The 16,053-nt window shown below is 38.7% G+C and overlaps 1 protein-coding gene and 1 pseudogene across 3 annotated transcripts in view; one reads left to right on the forward strand and one right to left on the reverse strand.

Annotated features, from left to right (window-relative positions):
- Cmklr2 (chemerin chemokine-like receptor 2) overlaps positions 1–16,053 on the reverse strand; it is a 38,901-nt gene that overhangs the window by 14,071 nt on the left and 8,777 nt on the right. The window lies entirely within an intron of this gene.
- Positions 5,862–6,840, forward strand: LOC101967507 (cytosolic 5'-nucleotidase 3A pseudogene; annotated as a pseudogene).

Here is a 16,053-nt window from a genome sequence, read left to right on the forward strand (position 1 = left end):
GAGTATAACCTCCCTAATAACATTTTTATTGAGCTGGCACTGAAAATCTACCTGGGACAGAAAGCTTGCATTTTAAGTACGCAAATGTTTTATTCCATTTTTGAAGGCAGTGAAATTGAGAGAAAGTTTTTCCTTTATAATAATAAAAAAAATACAACTGAATCAAGTGGAAATGAAATGACATCTATTTTCATTATGATGGGATCAGGTTCTCTTCATAAAAGGAACTTGCCAGATGATCTGAATGTCTAATTCCCATGCTTGGACAATTTGAGTAAAAGATGGCAGCACATGCTGGGCACGGTGGTGAACACCTGTAATCCCAGCAATTTGGGAGGCTGAGGCTTGAGAATCGTAAATTCAAAGCCAGCCTCAGAAAACTACTGAGGCCCTAAGCAACTCAGTGAGACCCTGTCTCTAAATAAAATACAAAAAAGAAGTGGAGATGTGGCTCAGTGGTTAGGTGCCCCTGATTTCAATCCCTATTATTAAAAAAAAAAAGATGGCAGCACATGTTTGGAAATTCATTGTCTACTTATGTACCAGTTGTACGAATGTACCAGCTAGAAATTAGTGTTCCAACAAATCCTAACCTGCATCTTCCAGCCTGGGGGATCTTGGACAAACTACCTGCTACTTTGAACCCTTACTTTTCTCATTGTGAAAGAGGAATAGTAATAGAGCCTAACTCAGAGCTACTACAATCATCCCAGAAGGATGTCCTCAAAAAGTGATCAGTTTGGTGGCACATCCCTGTAATCCTGGTGGCTCAAGAGGTTGAAGCAGGAGTATTGCAATTTTGAAGCCAATCTCAGCAACTCACGAGGTCCTAAGAAACTTAGTGAGACCTGTCTCAAAATAAAAAAAACAAAATGAAAAGGGCTGGGGATGTGGCTCAGTGATTAAGCACATTCCTGGTACAAAAAAAAAAAAAGGTGGTCAACTCAGTGCCTGCCTGATTGTTACCAGTTCAGGAGTCAAAGCAGAAGACAGAGGAGAAGGTAGAAAGTGAGTGGCATTTCATTGAGTTACTTCCAGGAAAATGATGAGAAGATTTTAAGTAGAGATTTTGAAATATATTTTTGTGGGTTTTATTCACATTTTTAAAAATATAAAATCTGGATGGAGTTCACACATTTGTTATATGCCTACCATCTGATTTGGGGACCTCTGCATCTATCCCCAAAATACCATGTTTATCCATCACCCTATCTGGCTAAGAGAAGTGAGAAAATAGGATAAGGTAGAACTCTATATTTTTCTCCCCACTTTTCTTTCTTTTGGTGCTGAGGATTGAACCCAGGGCCTTGGGCTTACAAGACAAGTACTTTACCAACTGAGCTATACTCCCAGCTCCTTCTCCCCACTTTTCAAAATGCTATTTATTCACCTTTGACTAAGAAATAAAGTCTACATCTTCATCTCATTTCTCTGCAAATTTTATCTAGAGTCTGGGAAAGAATCACAGCCATCAATAATGTAATGTTTCAAAGCCGTGGTCATTGTAGAGAGAAGTTTCTCCAAACAAGCATTTCTCTTGGAGAGGGATTTCTATGCATGCAAATATTTTTTTTTTAAGAGAGAGAGAGAATTTTAATATTTTTTAGTATTTGGCGGACACAACATCGTTGTTTGTATGTGGTGCTGAGAATCGAACCCGGGCCGCACGCATGCCAGGCGAGCGCACTACTGCTTGAGCCACATCCCCAGCCCACAAATAATTTTTATAAGAAGTCAGCACTGAATTTCAAAACTTTGATGTACTAGACTCCTGTAATTTTATTTTTGTAGGGCATGTGTAGTGGAGATCTGAATTGTTTAATTTCTGTTGTTGGGTATGTTCATCCATATGAACATCCTTTTTCATCTCTCTTTTTAAAAAATATTTATTCTGTTTCAGGTGGTCACAATGTCTTTATTTTACATAATCTCTTCTGGGCAATGTTATGTCAATGAAGAATTAATTTTGGAAGCAAGGATCGCAGAAGGGTACCTAACAGATTAAATAACTTCTCACAAATAGCTACCTCTCATGGTTTTAAAAAAATTTAAAAGTCTCAACAATGACTACACTTGTCTGAGACTAGAATCTTTAACCATGATCTGAAGTTCTTTCACAAAAATAATGTGCCAGAGAAGGCAGGGGCACGTTGTGGTTTGTGCCACTATATTTCTATTTCATCATTACTTGGCACTAAAGATGTTTTGGTTCTCAATCACATATTGTTAATGACATTTATAGAAATCCAAAGGGAATACTGAATTTAGGGTGGAAACTGAATTGGCAATCTTATATTCTTATTTTAATTTACATCAAGATATTTCCTGTCTTAAATAAAAGAGAAGGCTATTCTCCTAAAGGAAAAGGAACAATAGTTAAAGAACCTGCAGAATATATCAAGGTTGAAGTCCCTTCAAAAACAATACTATGCATCATCCAGGGCAATACAAAGTGAACTTGATGAAGGAGGTGGAAAGGAAATTTGTTTTTTTGGCAACAGGAATGCAGCTTCAACACAGCAGCAAAAATATAGGGGGAAGAGAAAGGACAATTCTAGAACTTCCTTGCATTCATACATGATTATTCTTGAACATATTTTGGCCTTTTTTCTCCTAGGGTAGGAGGGTGTATGGGATAAAATATAGAACTGAAAGATAAACTAAAGCATAAGTTGTAAAAACATGCCTATTGTTCATAACCAGATAATTTTGCAGCCAGATTCATTATCGTGATGGGCTTAAGGACATTTATCATAAACATCTTTAATTATTTTATGGTAATGAAAACAAATCTAGCCACTGTGGCATTCCATTTACTCATGACTATGCTATATCAGGAGTGTTTTGCTGAATTCTGCAAAACAGACTTTCAGACCAATGAAAAACTGAAGCAGTGCAAAAGGACAGACTCAGGAAAGTGAAGGAAGGGCCTTGATATTGTGACTTGGTTGGAATGGTAGAAACAACCAGTGAGAAAGACCTAAGAGGCTTGATAGCTTTCTTCAGATACTTGAAAAGGTAATACATTTATGCTGATTTTTTTTAAGGCAGAAAAGTTAGTATAGTAGAAAAAAAATTGGCTTAGAGAAGCAAGAATTTAGGGGCTGAGGGTGTGGCTCAGGGGAAAGGGCTTGCCTAGCATGTGAACCACCCTGTGTTCAATCCTTAGTACCTAAAGAAACTTTAGAGAAAGAAAGATAATGCAAGACTTTACTTTGTTCAAAATTGAAAGTTAAGGGCCTACCAACCCACCAATAAACCAAACAGAAACCCATTGTGCTGGGTAGGCACCATGGAAATACAGACCCAGCCTGAGAGCTGCTGGGCGGGGATATGCTAGAAGGCACTAATGCACACACTAAGGGGGCTTTTAACATCCTCCTCCAAGGGCAAGAACCTATGATAATATAATTTTTGAGTCTTCATTCTGTTTACAGATTAGAAAATTGAAGATTATCAAAATTAAAGTGCTTACAAAAACCATTCAGCTGGTAAATTGGCATGGTTAGAATTCTTATCCAAACTGGTAAATGCCTGTGTTCTTAACCACCAGGCATCTGAGACATGAGAATCCTTCTTCAAGGGTGCTTAAGCAGTAGAGTTTCTGAGAATGATGCTGGATTTAGAAAACAAATATACTTTCCTTTTCTAGAACTGCACCTGTGACTGAATGAAGAAACAAAACAAAACACAACTCTTCAGTGCAAATGAGAATGACTAGCAGGAGGAAGCTCAGGATGATACAAGGAACAGAAACTGACTGGTTCTTCTTAGATTCTTTTTCATTACTCCCTACTTCCCACCTCTACCTCCAGGCCCAGTGGAGCTAGCTTAAAAAACAATTTTCAATTTGACCCTCCTCTAACAACTCTGTTAGTACTGTGTCAGAGGTCCCGAATTGTCCAGGATCTGTTCTATTCCTGGGGCTGCTTCTGACTCTGTTGTTAAAGTCATTGAAGTTAGGCCAGGAACCTAACCCAATTCCCTTCCAGCCCTTGGCAACTGGATTCTGAGAAATAAGTGAAGATATTCGGGCAACTGCATGTTACTACTACTCCTCAGAGGGTTAAAATCCAAATGCCCTTTGGTTCTCTTTTAGTAACCTAAATCTCATATGAACCCATTGGATTGTACTTGCCTAAGGACTTGTCCTTTCCTCTGGGACCCCAATGAGATTTCTTCTTGGTATCTCCCTTCCCAACTGGAAATTGAACTCAGGTGCACTTTGCCACTGACCTAAGTCCCTGGGCCTTTTTATTTTTTAATTTAAGACAGGGTCTCACTAAGCTGCCTCTAACTTGTGATCTTCCTGCCTCAGCTTCCTCAATCGTTGGGATTACAGGCATGTGCCACCACCATTACCAGTTCTCCTTAGCTTTCTAATGTCAAGGGTAGTTTCAAGTGTTGCATATCCATCTGGGTTAATACTTGAGACACATGACATAATAAGAGAGAAGAAAATCAAAGAGGGGAAAAACTTTTAACTGTTTCTTGTTCTGATCAAAGCCCACTAATAAAAACCCACTGTGGGGTTCAGAGGAATCCATTTTGTCCTCTACCTAACAAAGTCCTTAAAAGGAACCAGTTTCATTACCAGAACAGCATCCTCTGGAGAGTAGTATGAACCAATATCACATCTCAAGTTTCCACCAACATTCTTCAGACTCAGATTCTTACTAAAACAAATCAAAACTAGTTTATCTCAGCACACTATTCTGGACAAAGGCCTGTGATCCATCTCTAAACATCCAACCTCTCTTGTCTCACCCCAGTCTGCCCTGGTTAGACAGTCTGAACTTTTGGGAGGACCCAAGGGGAAAACAAACATGGAAAGTATTCTCTTGGCTGGGCTAATTGTAAGCAAGTCCCTGAATGTGTAGAGAGAGAGAGGTGCAGATGGTTAAGTGCAGTGTATTCAAACTGCTCTACCTTAGTTCTAACTTGCCATGACACTTGAACCCACAGAAATCCACGAATATTAAGTAATCTAGTGTGTTGAAAAAGCACTAAACTACAGTACTCGGTTCTGAATGTCACTAGCTGTGTAACTTGGATAACTCACCTTCCCACTTTGAGAACCAGGTGGCTCATAAAAAAATACATGTAAAAGATATTAAGTTTCAAACTTTTTTGGCGGGGGTGGGGTGGTACTACTCTACAATTGAGCTACATCATCAGCCCTTTTTATTTTGTGATAGGTCTCACTAAATTAACAGATTAGCCTTGAAGTTGTGAGATTTCTCTTCCTTCCTTCCTCCCTCCCTCCCTTTCTTCCTTCCTTTCTTGGAATTGAACCCAGGGGTGCTTTATCAGTGAGCCATATCCCCAACTCTTCTTTCATTTTTTATTTTGACACAGGGTCTTGCTAAGTTGCTTAGGATCTCACTAAGTTGCTGAGGCTAGCCTTGAACTTAAAATCCTTCTGCCTCAGCCTCCCTAGTTGCTGGAATTACATAAGGGTGCCACTATTCCTGTTTTTTTGTTTTTGTTTTTTTCCCCTCTCAATGCCGGGGATTGAACCCAGGGTTGTACATATGCCAAGCAAGCACCCTACCTCTGAACTATGCCCCCAGCCCTAGTTCTAAATTTTTAGATTCTGTCCTTAGGCTTTTCTAAGCTAACTGAGAAACTCAAAGATGACAAGAAAATGTATCCCAGCTCTTTTAATACTTTCTATGCCTCTAAGTAGCACCAGTCCAATGTTTTGCACTGAGTAGACATTCAGAAAATGTCTTCAAGCTCCAAAGTACATGCATGGATCACATGCTCTGGAGGCTTGCAGCCACAAATAGTGTCCTCTTGTTTTCTGACCAGGAGGCATAAGACAGCCTTGTTAATAGGACAGTCATAGTGAGGACAACATGTACATTCTAGGTATGTTTGGGGGTGGTGCTGGTCTAATACATATATATTTTAAAGAGAAAGATGGGCCAGAAAAAAAACGATGGAGATGAATATTGGATAACCAAGAAGCGAATAATCAAAATTCTACTGTACATGTGAAAATGGTGCCAAAATTTCAGAAAAGTTCAGATTGCAAGAAAAACTAACAAGAGTAGAAGAAATCATCTATGATCTTATCAGAGGAGAAGCTGCCAAACTTTAAACAGTGGACTTTGACAGGATATAAAAGAAAAAAGATGCATAACATGTTATAATATCATTGACAAGGGTAAGCCAGTTACAGATGAGTGTTGAAATGGTTATTACCAGTAAAGAAACAACAACATGTTTCTGAAGTTGATTGTATGCTTACTGTAGAAAAGAAGAATGCTTGGGTGTTACAATGGTACACTAAATCACATAGTTTTCATGTTGAACAAGCTATACCAAAAAGCTGAACTTTATAAATTACAGAAAAATCTGATGTTTTACTCAAAGAAGGGTAAGATAATTTCTAGGATAAGCTCCAAAAACATAAAGTGTGCACATTTTTGGCTGGTATTAGTGATTTACTAAAGGAAGTTATGCATTGAGTTTCTATTTATCATCCAGATGTTAAAGTAGTGTCCAATTTCACAAATTTTGATGAAAATGGGGTACTCAGTAGACTTGAAGGAAAACTAATTTGTATATTTAACTAACATAATGGTGTCTTGAAGAATATAGAATATCTCAGCCAACTAAACAACAATAATAACATAATTCTACTGAGAGACTTGTAAAGGGACTTAAGGAAGCAGATAGAGTAGTCAATGTTGAATACATTTTGAAAATAAGATGTCTAAATTACAGTGTGGATGAGCTTTTAGAAAAGCACAGATACTCTAATATAGTTTTAGTAAAAAAATAAATGAATCATCGGGGGTCACTGATTCTATTCTGCAGAAAATTCTATAAACAAGCATTCTTCAAAAAGACCTCTCTCGTGTATACAACTGACGTAAGAACTGCCCATCTGCTCATCTTGCAGAAGAACTCTTATTTATAATATATCCTTACTCTTGAAGTCTTCCCTTTATGTAACTTAATATTCTCAGAAATGTTGAATCCATCAACTGGCAGCTCCTTTTCATCACCTGTCTCAATATACTCCTCACTATATTTTAAAACAGATTTTTAAAAACCTTAATACCAAAATCAGAAAAATAACTCCCTATTTTTCCAAATTCAATTTTGTAATTTAATGTTATCATGCAGTTTTGGAGGAGTCTTTTTACACAGGGAAAGTTTGAATAAGTTTAAGAAGTTTCATGAAATGGTAAAATAATGTGCACAATTTTAAGTATTACCATTTTTTGTAATTTGGGTGAATTATTCTGATGGTATCAACATCTCTGAAAATGGAGTCATATTTGGTTATTTTGTCTGGAGTAAATCAATACTCACTAGAAAACACTGGTACTTAGTATCTGCAAAAACTCTGAGTATGGGGGCTGGGACTGTGGCTCAGGAGTAGAGTGCTCACCTACCACGTGCAAGGCCTGGGTTCGATCCTCAGCACCACATAAAAATAAATAAACTAATTAAATAAATGTATTGTGTCCAACTACAACTAAAAAATAAATATCAATAAAAAAACTGACTAATCATTACGAAATGTTCCGAATGTGTGTACATATACATATATACACATGTGTGTAATATGTTTGTATTTATATATTATTTATATATACTATGTACATATTTACATACACATATGTTTGTGTAATATATATGTGTATGTATGTATATACTTACAGTATTGGTGATTAATGAAATGCCTATATTAAAGCACTGATAATAAACATGAAATGCAAAGCCTTCTTTTGAAATGTCCTTAAATAAGGTTTTTCAAAATTTTGGCACATTTGGAACAAGAATAGGGACCGAAATTCAAAACAAAAAGCTTACACAAATTAAAAACATTTTTCAAATGAAAATGAAACCTCCCAAACAAAAATATATACTCTTTCCCTTATTCCTATCATAGGGGGGAAAAAAATCTGAAATTAGTAGTCTTTCTGTTTCATTTAAGCATGGCAAAGTCTTGTTATCCCCCCCTTCTTTTTTCTTTTCTTTTTCCAAGAAATATTCGCTTCAAGTATTTCAGGTTGTGAGTGTAGCCGACTTACGTAATTATCGAGCCCTCAGGGATTTCTTCCCATCTAAAGATACAAGTAACACCCTTATGAGTCACATTTCATAAAATGTAACATCTGTGAGAGAAAGTTATAAACACTGCAATGCCCAACAGCTGCCCAATTTTAGAAGAAACAGAACTTTCACTTCCCAACAAGTTCTTCATATTTCAGTTTGCATAATTAGAAAGAAGAGAAAACACATACTTGGACATATAGTCCACATTCTTGTTCTTTTCTCCTCTTCTTTGTCCTTGAGAAAGAGGAAGGGAGTGAAGAAGGAAAAGATCCTCTTTCAATTGTAAAATATTGGTCTGTTCTAAGCTTATTTTATATTATGGCATCTTTTCCATTTACTTATTATTTAACCAGTGGTGGAACTGAGAGGGCGAGAAACACTTCTGAGACCCTGACAATAGTGTGTGTGTGTGTGTGTGTATACATGTATCAAAATACATTTTTTTTTTTTGGTAGTACTGGGGATTGAATGCAGGGGTACTACATCCTTAACCCTTTTATTTTTTATTTTAAGACAGTTGTCCAGTCTGGCCTCCAATTTATGATCCTCCTGCTTCAGCCCCCAGAGTTACTGGGATCACAGGACTGCACCACTGCAAGCAGTGACCATATTGTTTTATAAATTGTTTCTGGACACAAATGGCATACAGCAGTAATTATGTAAAGAACAATTTTAAATTTCTTTCTTTCATATTTGATATTAATTTTGTTCTAGAAATAAAGGTCTAATATTTGAGGAAAGTAAAAGTAATTTTTTTTTTCTTTTTGGTACTGGGGATTGGACCCAGGGGCATTCAACCACTGAGGCGAATCCCCAGTCCTTTTTATATTTTATTTACAGACAGGGTCTTGCTAAATTGCTGAGGCTAGCTTTGAACTCCTTATCCTCCTGCCTCAGCCTCCCAAGCCACTGGGATTACAGGCCTGCGCCCAGCCTAAGTGATTTTTTAAAGTTAAGTATGTTGGTTCATAGAAAGGATGGGTATAGGAATATGTCAACACTCTCCTTACAATTCCAATATTTTAGGTAACTCAAAAGTAAAAAAAGATGTCACAAGGCACTCAAGTTCAAGAAACTAGTCAGAAAATATCTTAGCAGCTATACCAGTAATATAATGTACCTTCACTGAAGTATAACGAAAGTGATTTATTTCCTGACCAGGAACTTGCAAGGAACTCGGAGTTCAATAACAAACCACTTGATACAATAAAATTTATTTTTGAAGATTCTACTTTTAGTATAGTTTCCTATATTTTTTTGTTCATCATACATTTATCTCTGACAAGGAAAAATCGAACAAATCATCTTAAGCCCAAAGAATAATTCCCTGCAACTAGACTGAATAACTCTTGAGTGTTTATTCAAAGCAAAAAACAATAACAAGCTAAGTTTACACTTAAATTCACTGGAGAATACTCATATTAGTAGTAGTCATAGGTATCTTGAGTTGAAGTCATTTTTATTTTGTTTATATTCAAGATAAAGTTTGGAAGAATCTGAAGAGAAAACTATGACTACTATTCAATTATTTCTTTTTTAAAAAACGTAATTCTATCATACTAACCTGGAAAATGGGACTGAGGCAGTGTCCGGGAGGTTCTGCTGAATTACCTGTTTTTCATTTCAGAATTCTCTTATTGAGCAACACCAGCATTGAACTCTATGTCAGTACAAAGCAAATCATCTTCTCCAACAGGTTTTCCTGGCTGATAATGTGCTTATGCAGCAATTACGGGTCCTGAATTATTTCCCTAAGATGGATTTGGTAAGCCTACATTAAAGAAGGCTGTAATATTGGCTAATGGCTTATTCAAGCCTGCCATTAGCAGTCAGAGAATGGAAATTCTCCCTTTACCAACCCATTTCTAGACTTTAATCTCTTTGAAAATACGTGTTTCAGAGAGGAGAGAGATCAGGAGACCATGCTTTGATAAAGCCCGACGAGATGTGCAGTTTTTTAGGGGCCTACGCGCCACCTCCTCCTCCTATGGAGGGCTCCCCTCTCCCAGGTCTGGGGTGCCGCGTCCAGCTCACCTGGTTAGAACCCTGCGCTCTGCCGTACCTTGGCCCATGCTGCACACGTGCCCACCGAAGCCGCAGACGGCACCCTGCCCCGCCCCACCGCTGCGCACGGCCCAGCGCGCCAACTTCCATGGCGCCATGTCACCTAGTCCCATCACGCCCTGTGCCATCGCTGCTGCTGCCAAAACTCACCCCCACGTTGGTTCTTTCCAGCTACTAAGCCCATCTCCTTTCCCCTACCTCACAGGCCCCTTTCCAGGCACCACCTTGTCCTCGCTGCCCAAAGTCAAACGCACGTGTCCAGCGCTAATTTGCATAAATTATAAATCATGGACGCGGCCTACAGAGCGCACCAACCCCCACCTCAGGGGGAGGGCTTGACCCGAGAGTGACTTGAACTCCAAAGACCCGTGTTCAGCTTCGTGCAGCCATAAATATCCAAGACTTCCGGGTCGGTGAACAGGTCCTGCAGGTGGTGGTGGTGGTGGCGCCAGGCAGGCCGCGCGCCACCTGCACTATCTTACCGTGAACCTCTCTTCCCGTTGTGGTCCTGAGTTGTGTCCTCTGTGGCAAACCGGTCATCTTGTAAGTAAACTGTCTTCCTGATTACTCCCAGCTTTCCTAGTCAGCCACGGAAGCCGTGCAGAGGCCCCGGTTCACACCCGGACATAGCGAGGTGCCAGGGCGCCTAGGCCCAGCGACTCGGAAGGCCCAGGCCAGCCTTGGGGAGACCCAGTCTCCAGATAAACATTTTCAGTAGCCCGGGAGGGGTGGCTCAGAGGGAGAGCACCCCTGGGTTCAATCCCTTAGTACCATACCAATAAATAAGTAAGTCAATAAAACAATAATTGCGATCAAATTGAAAAAACGATGATAACGATAAAAAGTAAATAATAATCGGGTCATAACCTTGGCCGGCAGCGGAAGTGGGGCGACAGGATGGTCAGTCTTGTGGGACTGAACCCTGATTTAAAGTTAGCCCGGCAAGGTGGCTCACCTGAGCCTGGAATCGCAGGGGCTTAGGAGACCGAGGCTGGAGGATTGCAAGTTCAAAGCCAGCCTCAGCAATTTAGCAAGGCCCTAAGCAACTCAAGGAGACTCTCTCTCTAAATAAAATCCAGAAAGGAGCTGAAGATGTGACTCAGGGGTTAAGAGCCCACGAGTTCACTCTCCATTACCAAAAAAAAAAAAAAAAAAAAATCGCCTATTTAAATAGTATATTTAAGCGGCCTAGAATAGTGCCACAGTAAGAGTTCGATAAATGTGATTTTGTATTCATCTGGCCTTATTCAATTCGTTCATTGGGTGGATTGTGAAATCATCCACATGACTAACTTATAATTTTGTTGAAAGGTAGCAAATTCTTGGGCTTTCAGCTAATTTAATGATCAATGACTTTGATCAGAGAGCTTATTTGATGATAATATTTGTGGTTAGTTTTGGTAACATTTGGATCTATGTTTAACCTTAAGACAAAAACAACAAGATAATGGTTTCCTGCTGTTAACAGTAAAGCTACACTGGGCTCATTCCTTTTTTTTTTTTTTTTACCAAAGGAGGACATTCTGATCCTGTGATAATGTTCTAGTAAAGCAGTTTATTTATTTTGTATCAAATGATTCCGTAGATGAGTTCTTTTCTTGTGACAAATAGCAGTACAACATAGCCAAGCTTGCTATGGTCTCCCTGACCCTCTGCAGTCCAGCTGGCTTGAGAACTGATCAATTATCTGCCTCAGCAAGAAAGAAGTGCTGTCTGGGGCCTTGCTTAAATTTTGATAAATACGTTATTCACTGGTTGCCTGAGAAGAATGTAAAAGGAAACAAATGGTCATTCTGTAGGAAATCACTGAAAATCATCTAAACAATTTGAGCAGATTCCACTTATAATAGCTAGAAAATTGTCCTTCAAAAAATTCAAATTTATTAAGTCTGAAAGTTATGAGTGAATAATTTCATAAATTTTCTAGTGAAAATTAAAATGGCAAGATATTTTTCTATAATTATTTTCTTCCTTCCCTCTGTTTTGCAAGAAATAATACATTTCCAAGGAAATATGAAAACACCATTTTAAATGCTCTTTGGTATATTGTAATCCTTCCTACAAGACAAGCAGTTTAAGTGTGTACTGATTCATTCCTCCCCGAAAACAAAAGGCAAAGGAGGGAGATGCTCCATGTTTATATGTGAAATAGCTTCGAAGAGCAAGGCATCCCTCCTGGTCAAGAAATAAAGAACTTATCTAGGTCTTCTGAAATTTTCCTGACTGTTACATTAGTGAAGATAAGGAATTATAATTAAGTATTCATTTGTGTACGTGTATATGTATGTTAATAATGATTACATTTTGAATACAGTTAATGAAATGAAAGCTCATATTGGGCAGAATGACTAATGGAAAGGTCATGTGTAATGTTAAAAATAGGATTGGGTGATTAAAAAAGTATGTATATATCTATATATATCTATATCTATATATCTATATATATATATATATATAATCATCTTCCATAAGTTAACCATATAACCGATTTGACTAAATTTCTATATCCTGAACTTGCTGGTGGTATTAAAATTAAGGATAAAAATGCCAGTTTTTCTAAAGGGTAAGTTGTATTTTTAGATGTTATTTCTCTGACCTATACCAACCTATGTTGCAGTCTAAATCAGGGTCCTGCTCTAAACTCTTCACTAATATATTTGAATGCATATTTGATGAATGTCTGTCTCCTCTGCCAGTCAGTGATTTTTGCCCTTCTTTGTAACCCTAGAACCAGCACAGTGTCTGTAAAATAGTAGTGCTCAATAATATGTACAGATTGATTGAAAGACTACTCGGTGAATTTTTTTAAAAAAAAGATTTATGGCCCTGAGCATCTGGCCAACATTTATTTTTGTCTGAGAGGCAAACGTGGATTATGAAGGGCATTGAAGTTTGTGTGTGTGTGTATGTGTATATATCCTTTGCAGTACTGAGGATTGAACCCAAGGCTAGGCAAGTACTCTACCACTGAGCTACATTACAGTCTTTGTTTATTTATTGAGAAGATCTCACTAATTTTTCCAGGCTGGCCTTGACTTAGAATTCTGCTGAATAGCTGGGATTACAGGTTTGTGCCACCATGCAGGCTGAAGTCATTAAATATCATTAAATCAATTAGTTTCTGAGTTCATTTCCTCTTTTTTATAAAAGGGGTTAAAAGTATGTTGAGTACTTAGGAAAGTTAGCCTCACTCCTGAGAGATCAGTTAAATATTTGTTTAAATATTGGAGTTGTCAGTGGATGTTTATTTTACTCATTTATATATGGTGTTGAGAATCGAACCCAGTGCCTCACATATGCTAGGCAAGCACTGTACCCTGAGCCACAAACCCAGCCCATCTCCTGATAGATAAATTAGATCTTTTCAGCCATTTTTAGACCAGTACCACCTCATCTTCCCATCCCCCATGGTACTAGGGATTAAATAGGACTACTCTATCTCTGAGCTACATTCCAGACCTTTTTGTTTCTTTCTTTTGAGACAGGGTCTCACTGTTTCTTTTTTTTTTTTTTTTAATTTTTTTTTAAAAGAGAGAGTTAGAGAGGAGAGAGAGAGAGAGAGAGAGAGAGAGAGAGAGAGAGAGAGAATTTTTAATATTTATTTTTTAGTTCTCGGCGGACACAACATCTTCGTTGGTATGTGGTGCTGAGGATCGAGCCCGGGCCGCACGCATGCCAGGCGAGCGCGCTACCACTTGAGCCACATCCCCAGCCCCTCACTAAGTTTCTTAGCACTTAGCTAAATTGCTGAGGCCAGCCTCAAACTTGCAATCCTCCTGCCTCTGCCTCCCAGAGTGCTGGGATTACAGGCATGTACCACTGTACCCAGCTCTTCTTTATTTTTATTTTGAGACAAGGTCTTGCTAACTTGCCCAAGCTGACTTCTAACTTGTGATGCTCCTGCCTCAGTCTTCTGAATCACTGGATGACAGATGTGTGCCATCCCACCCAGCAAACTAAGTTTCAATTGACAGTAAGTCCCATTTCCAGAGAAAGATGGTTAGATTTTCCCCCAAATTATTATCAAGAGCAAACAAGTCCCAGATGTGGCTCAGTGGTAGAATACTTGCCTAGCATGTACAAAGTCCTAGGTTCTACCCTTGGTATGCAAAAAATAAATTTTAAAAGAGTAAACAAGTCGGGTGCTTTGGTGCATGCCTGTAATTCTAACAGCCTGAGAGGCTGAGGCAGGAGGACTGCAAATTCCAAGCCAGTTGCAGCAATTTAGTGAGGCTCTAAGCAAATTAGCAAGACCCCTGTCTCAAAATAAAATATAAAAAGGGCTGGGGGTGTGGATCAGTGGTTATGCACCTCTGGGTTCAATCCCTGGTACCCCACCCAAAACAAACAAGTTCACTATAAACTCTTATTGTTGTCCAATCATGAGTTGCTTATAATTAAAACCAGTTTACTTAACTGTATTCAAAATGAAGCAAGTAACAACCATGCCTAATTACATAAGTTGCATTTAACACATTAGGTAATACCTAACATTTCCTGAATACTTGTTAAATACAGTGCAATGCTAAGCAACTTCTTATGCATTTCCACAGTTAATTCCCACAATACTGTGAGGTACTATTATTATTTCTAAGAGGCTACGAGGTTGGACAACTGGAGAAGTGGCAAAGCCCAGGGTATGTGTGCCTCCAGGGCCTGCCTTCTTCACCCCTCCACATGGTCTCTGTGGTAATCAACTATTACAGTGCTATCTGCATTAGTGAACTGTGAGAGGCTCATGAACAAGGAGTACATTCCACTTATCTTTGTACCTCAAACTGGAGCAGAGCACCAGACACTAACAGGTGCCCAGTCAATGCTGAGTGGATGAAGCAGCATGTGCTTTCCCAGTCATCAAAAGTATATTATGGGCTGGCAGGGGCAGCACACCGAGGGGCTGAGGCAAGAGGATCCCAAGTTCAAGGACAATCTCAGCAACTTGGACCCTGTTCGAACTAAAATTTTAAAAGGGCATGGGGATATACCTCAGTTATAAAATATAATATACCTGCCTAACATGTATGAAGGGCTGGGTTAAATCCTCTGTACTACAGAGAGAGAGAGAGAGAGAGAGAGAGAAGGGGGGTAGTGAAAAATGTTAAGTCCTATGTAAGTATATTTTTTGTTGTAACCTGAAATTTTTTTTAGTTGACTGTAAGTACAAATGGAATAGCACTTGTGGTTTTAACTTGGGATTCATTAATGTATATAGGTTGGTACATTGGTCACTGTGATTGCCCAGTAAAAATACCAAAACTGAGAAGAGTTCTCTAGGAAGGTGGTTATTCTGGTGTCTGAGGGAGATGGATTCTAAGACTACTTGGATATCGAAATCTCTGGTTGTGCAAGTCCCTGCTATAAAATGGCGCCTGCAGGCACTCAATAGCCCTCTTGCTATCAGTGCTCAAGAGGACAGTACCTGAAAGGGAAGTGAAGAAGAATCTAAGAGAACTGCGAAGTTGTCAGCTACAAGGGTGAAAATTAAGCCAAAAATGGCAGCAGGAAAAGATAAATCTTCAAACAGCAAAGTGCAAGCAGAAGGGAAAAGGGTGGCAAAGGCAAATAGGCTGAAATGACAAACCAAGGAACTGGAAAATTACCTGCAGAAAACGGAGAAACTGAAAACGAGGGGAGTCTGGCTTCTGATAAAGCAATGGAAGCTAAGTCTGATTAAAACTATATACTCGTAGTCCCTGTTTTCCTTCTGGTACAGTCCAGAGGAATATTTGTAAATACAAAACAAGTAGCTTTGAAAACTGTTTTGTTTATTTGTTTGCTTTGTGCTGGGATTGAACCCAGGGGTGCACTGAGCCACATCCCTAACCCTTTATTATTATCATTATTTATTTATTTATTTATTTATTTATTTATTTATTTATTTAATTTTTGGAGACGGAGTCTTACTAAGTC

Source organism: Ictidomys tridecemlineatus, chromosome 7 (genome assembly GCF_052094955.1).
Source record: "Ictidomys tridecemlineatus isolate mIctTri1 chromosome 7, mIctTri1.hap1, whole genome shotgun sequence".
Taxonomy (NCBI): domain Eukaryota; kingdom Metazoa; phylum Chordata; class Mammalia; order Rodentia; family Sciuridae; genus Ictidomys; species Ictidomys tridecemlineatus.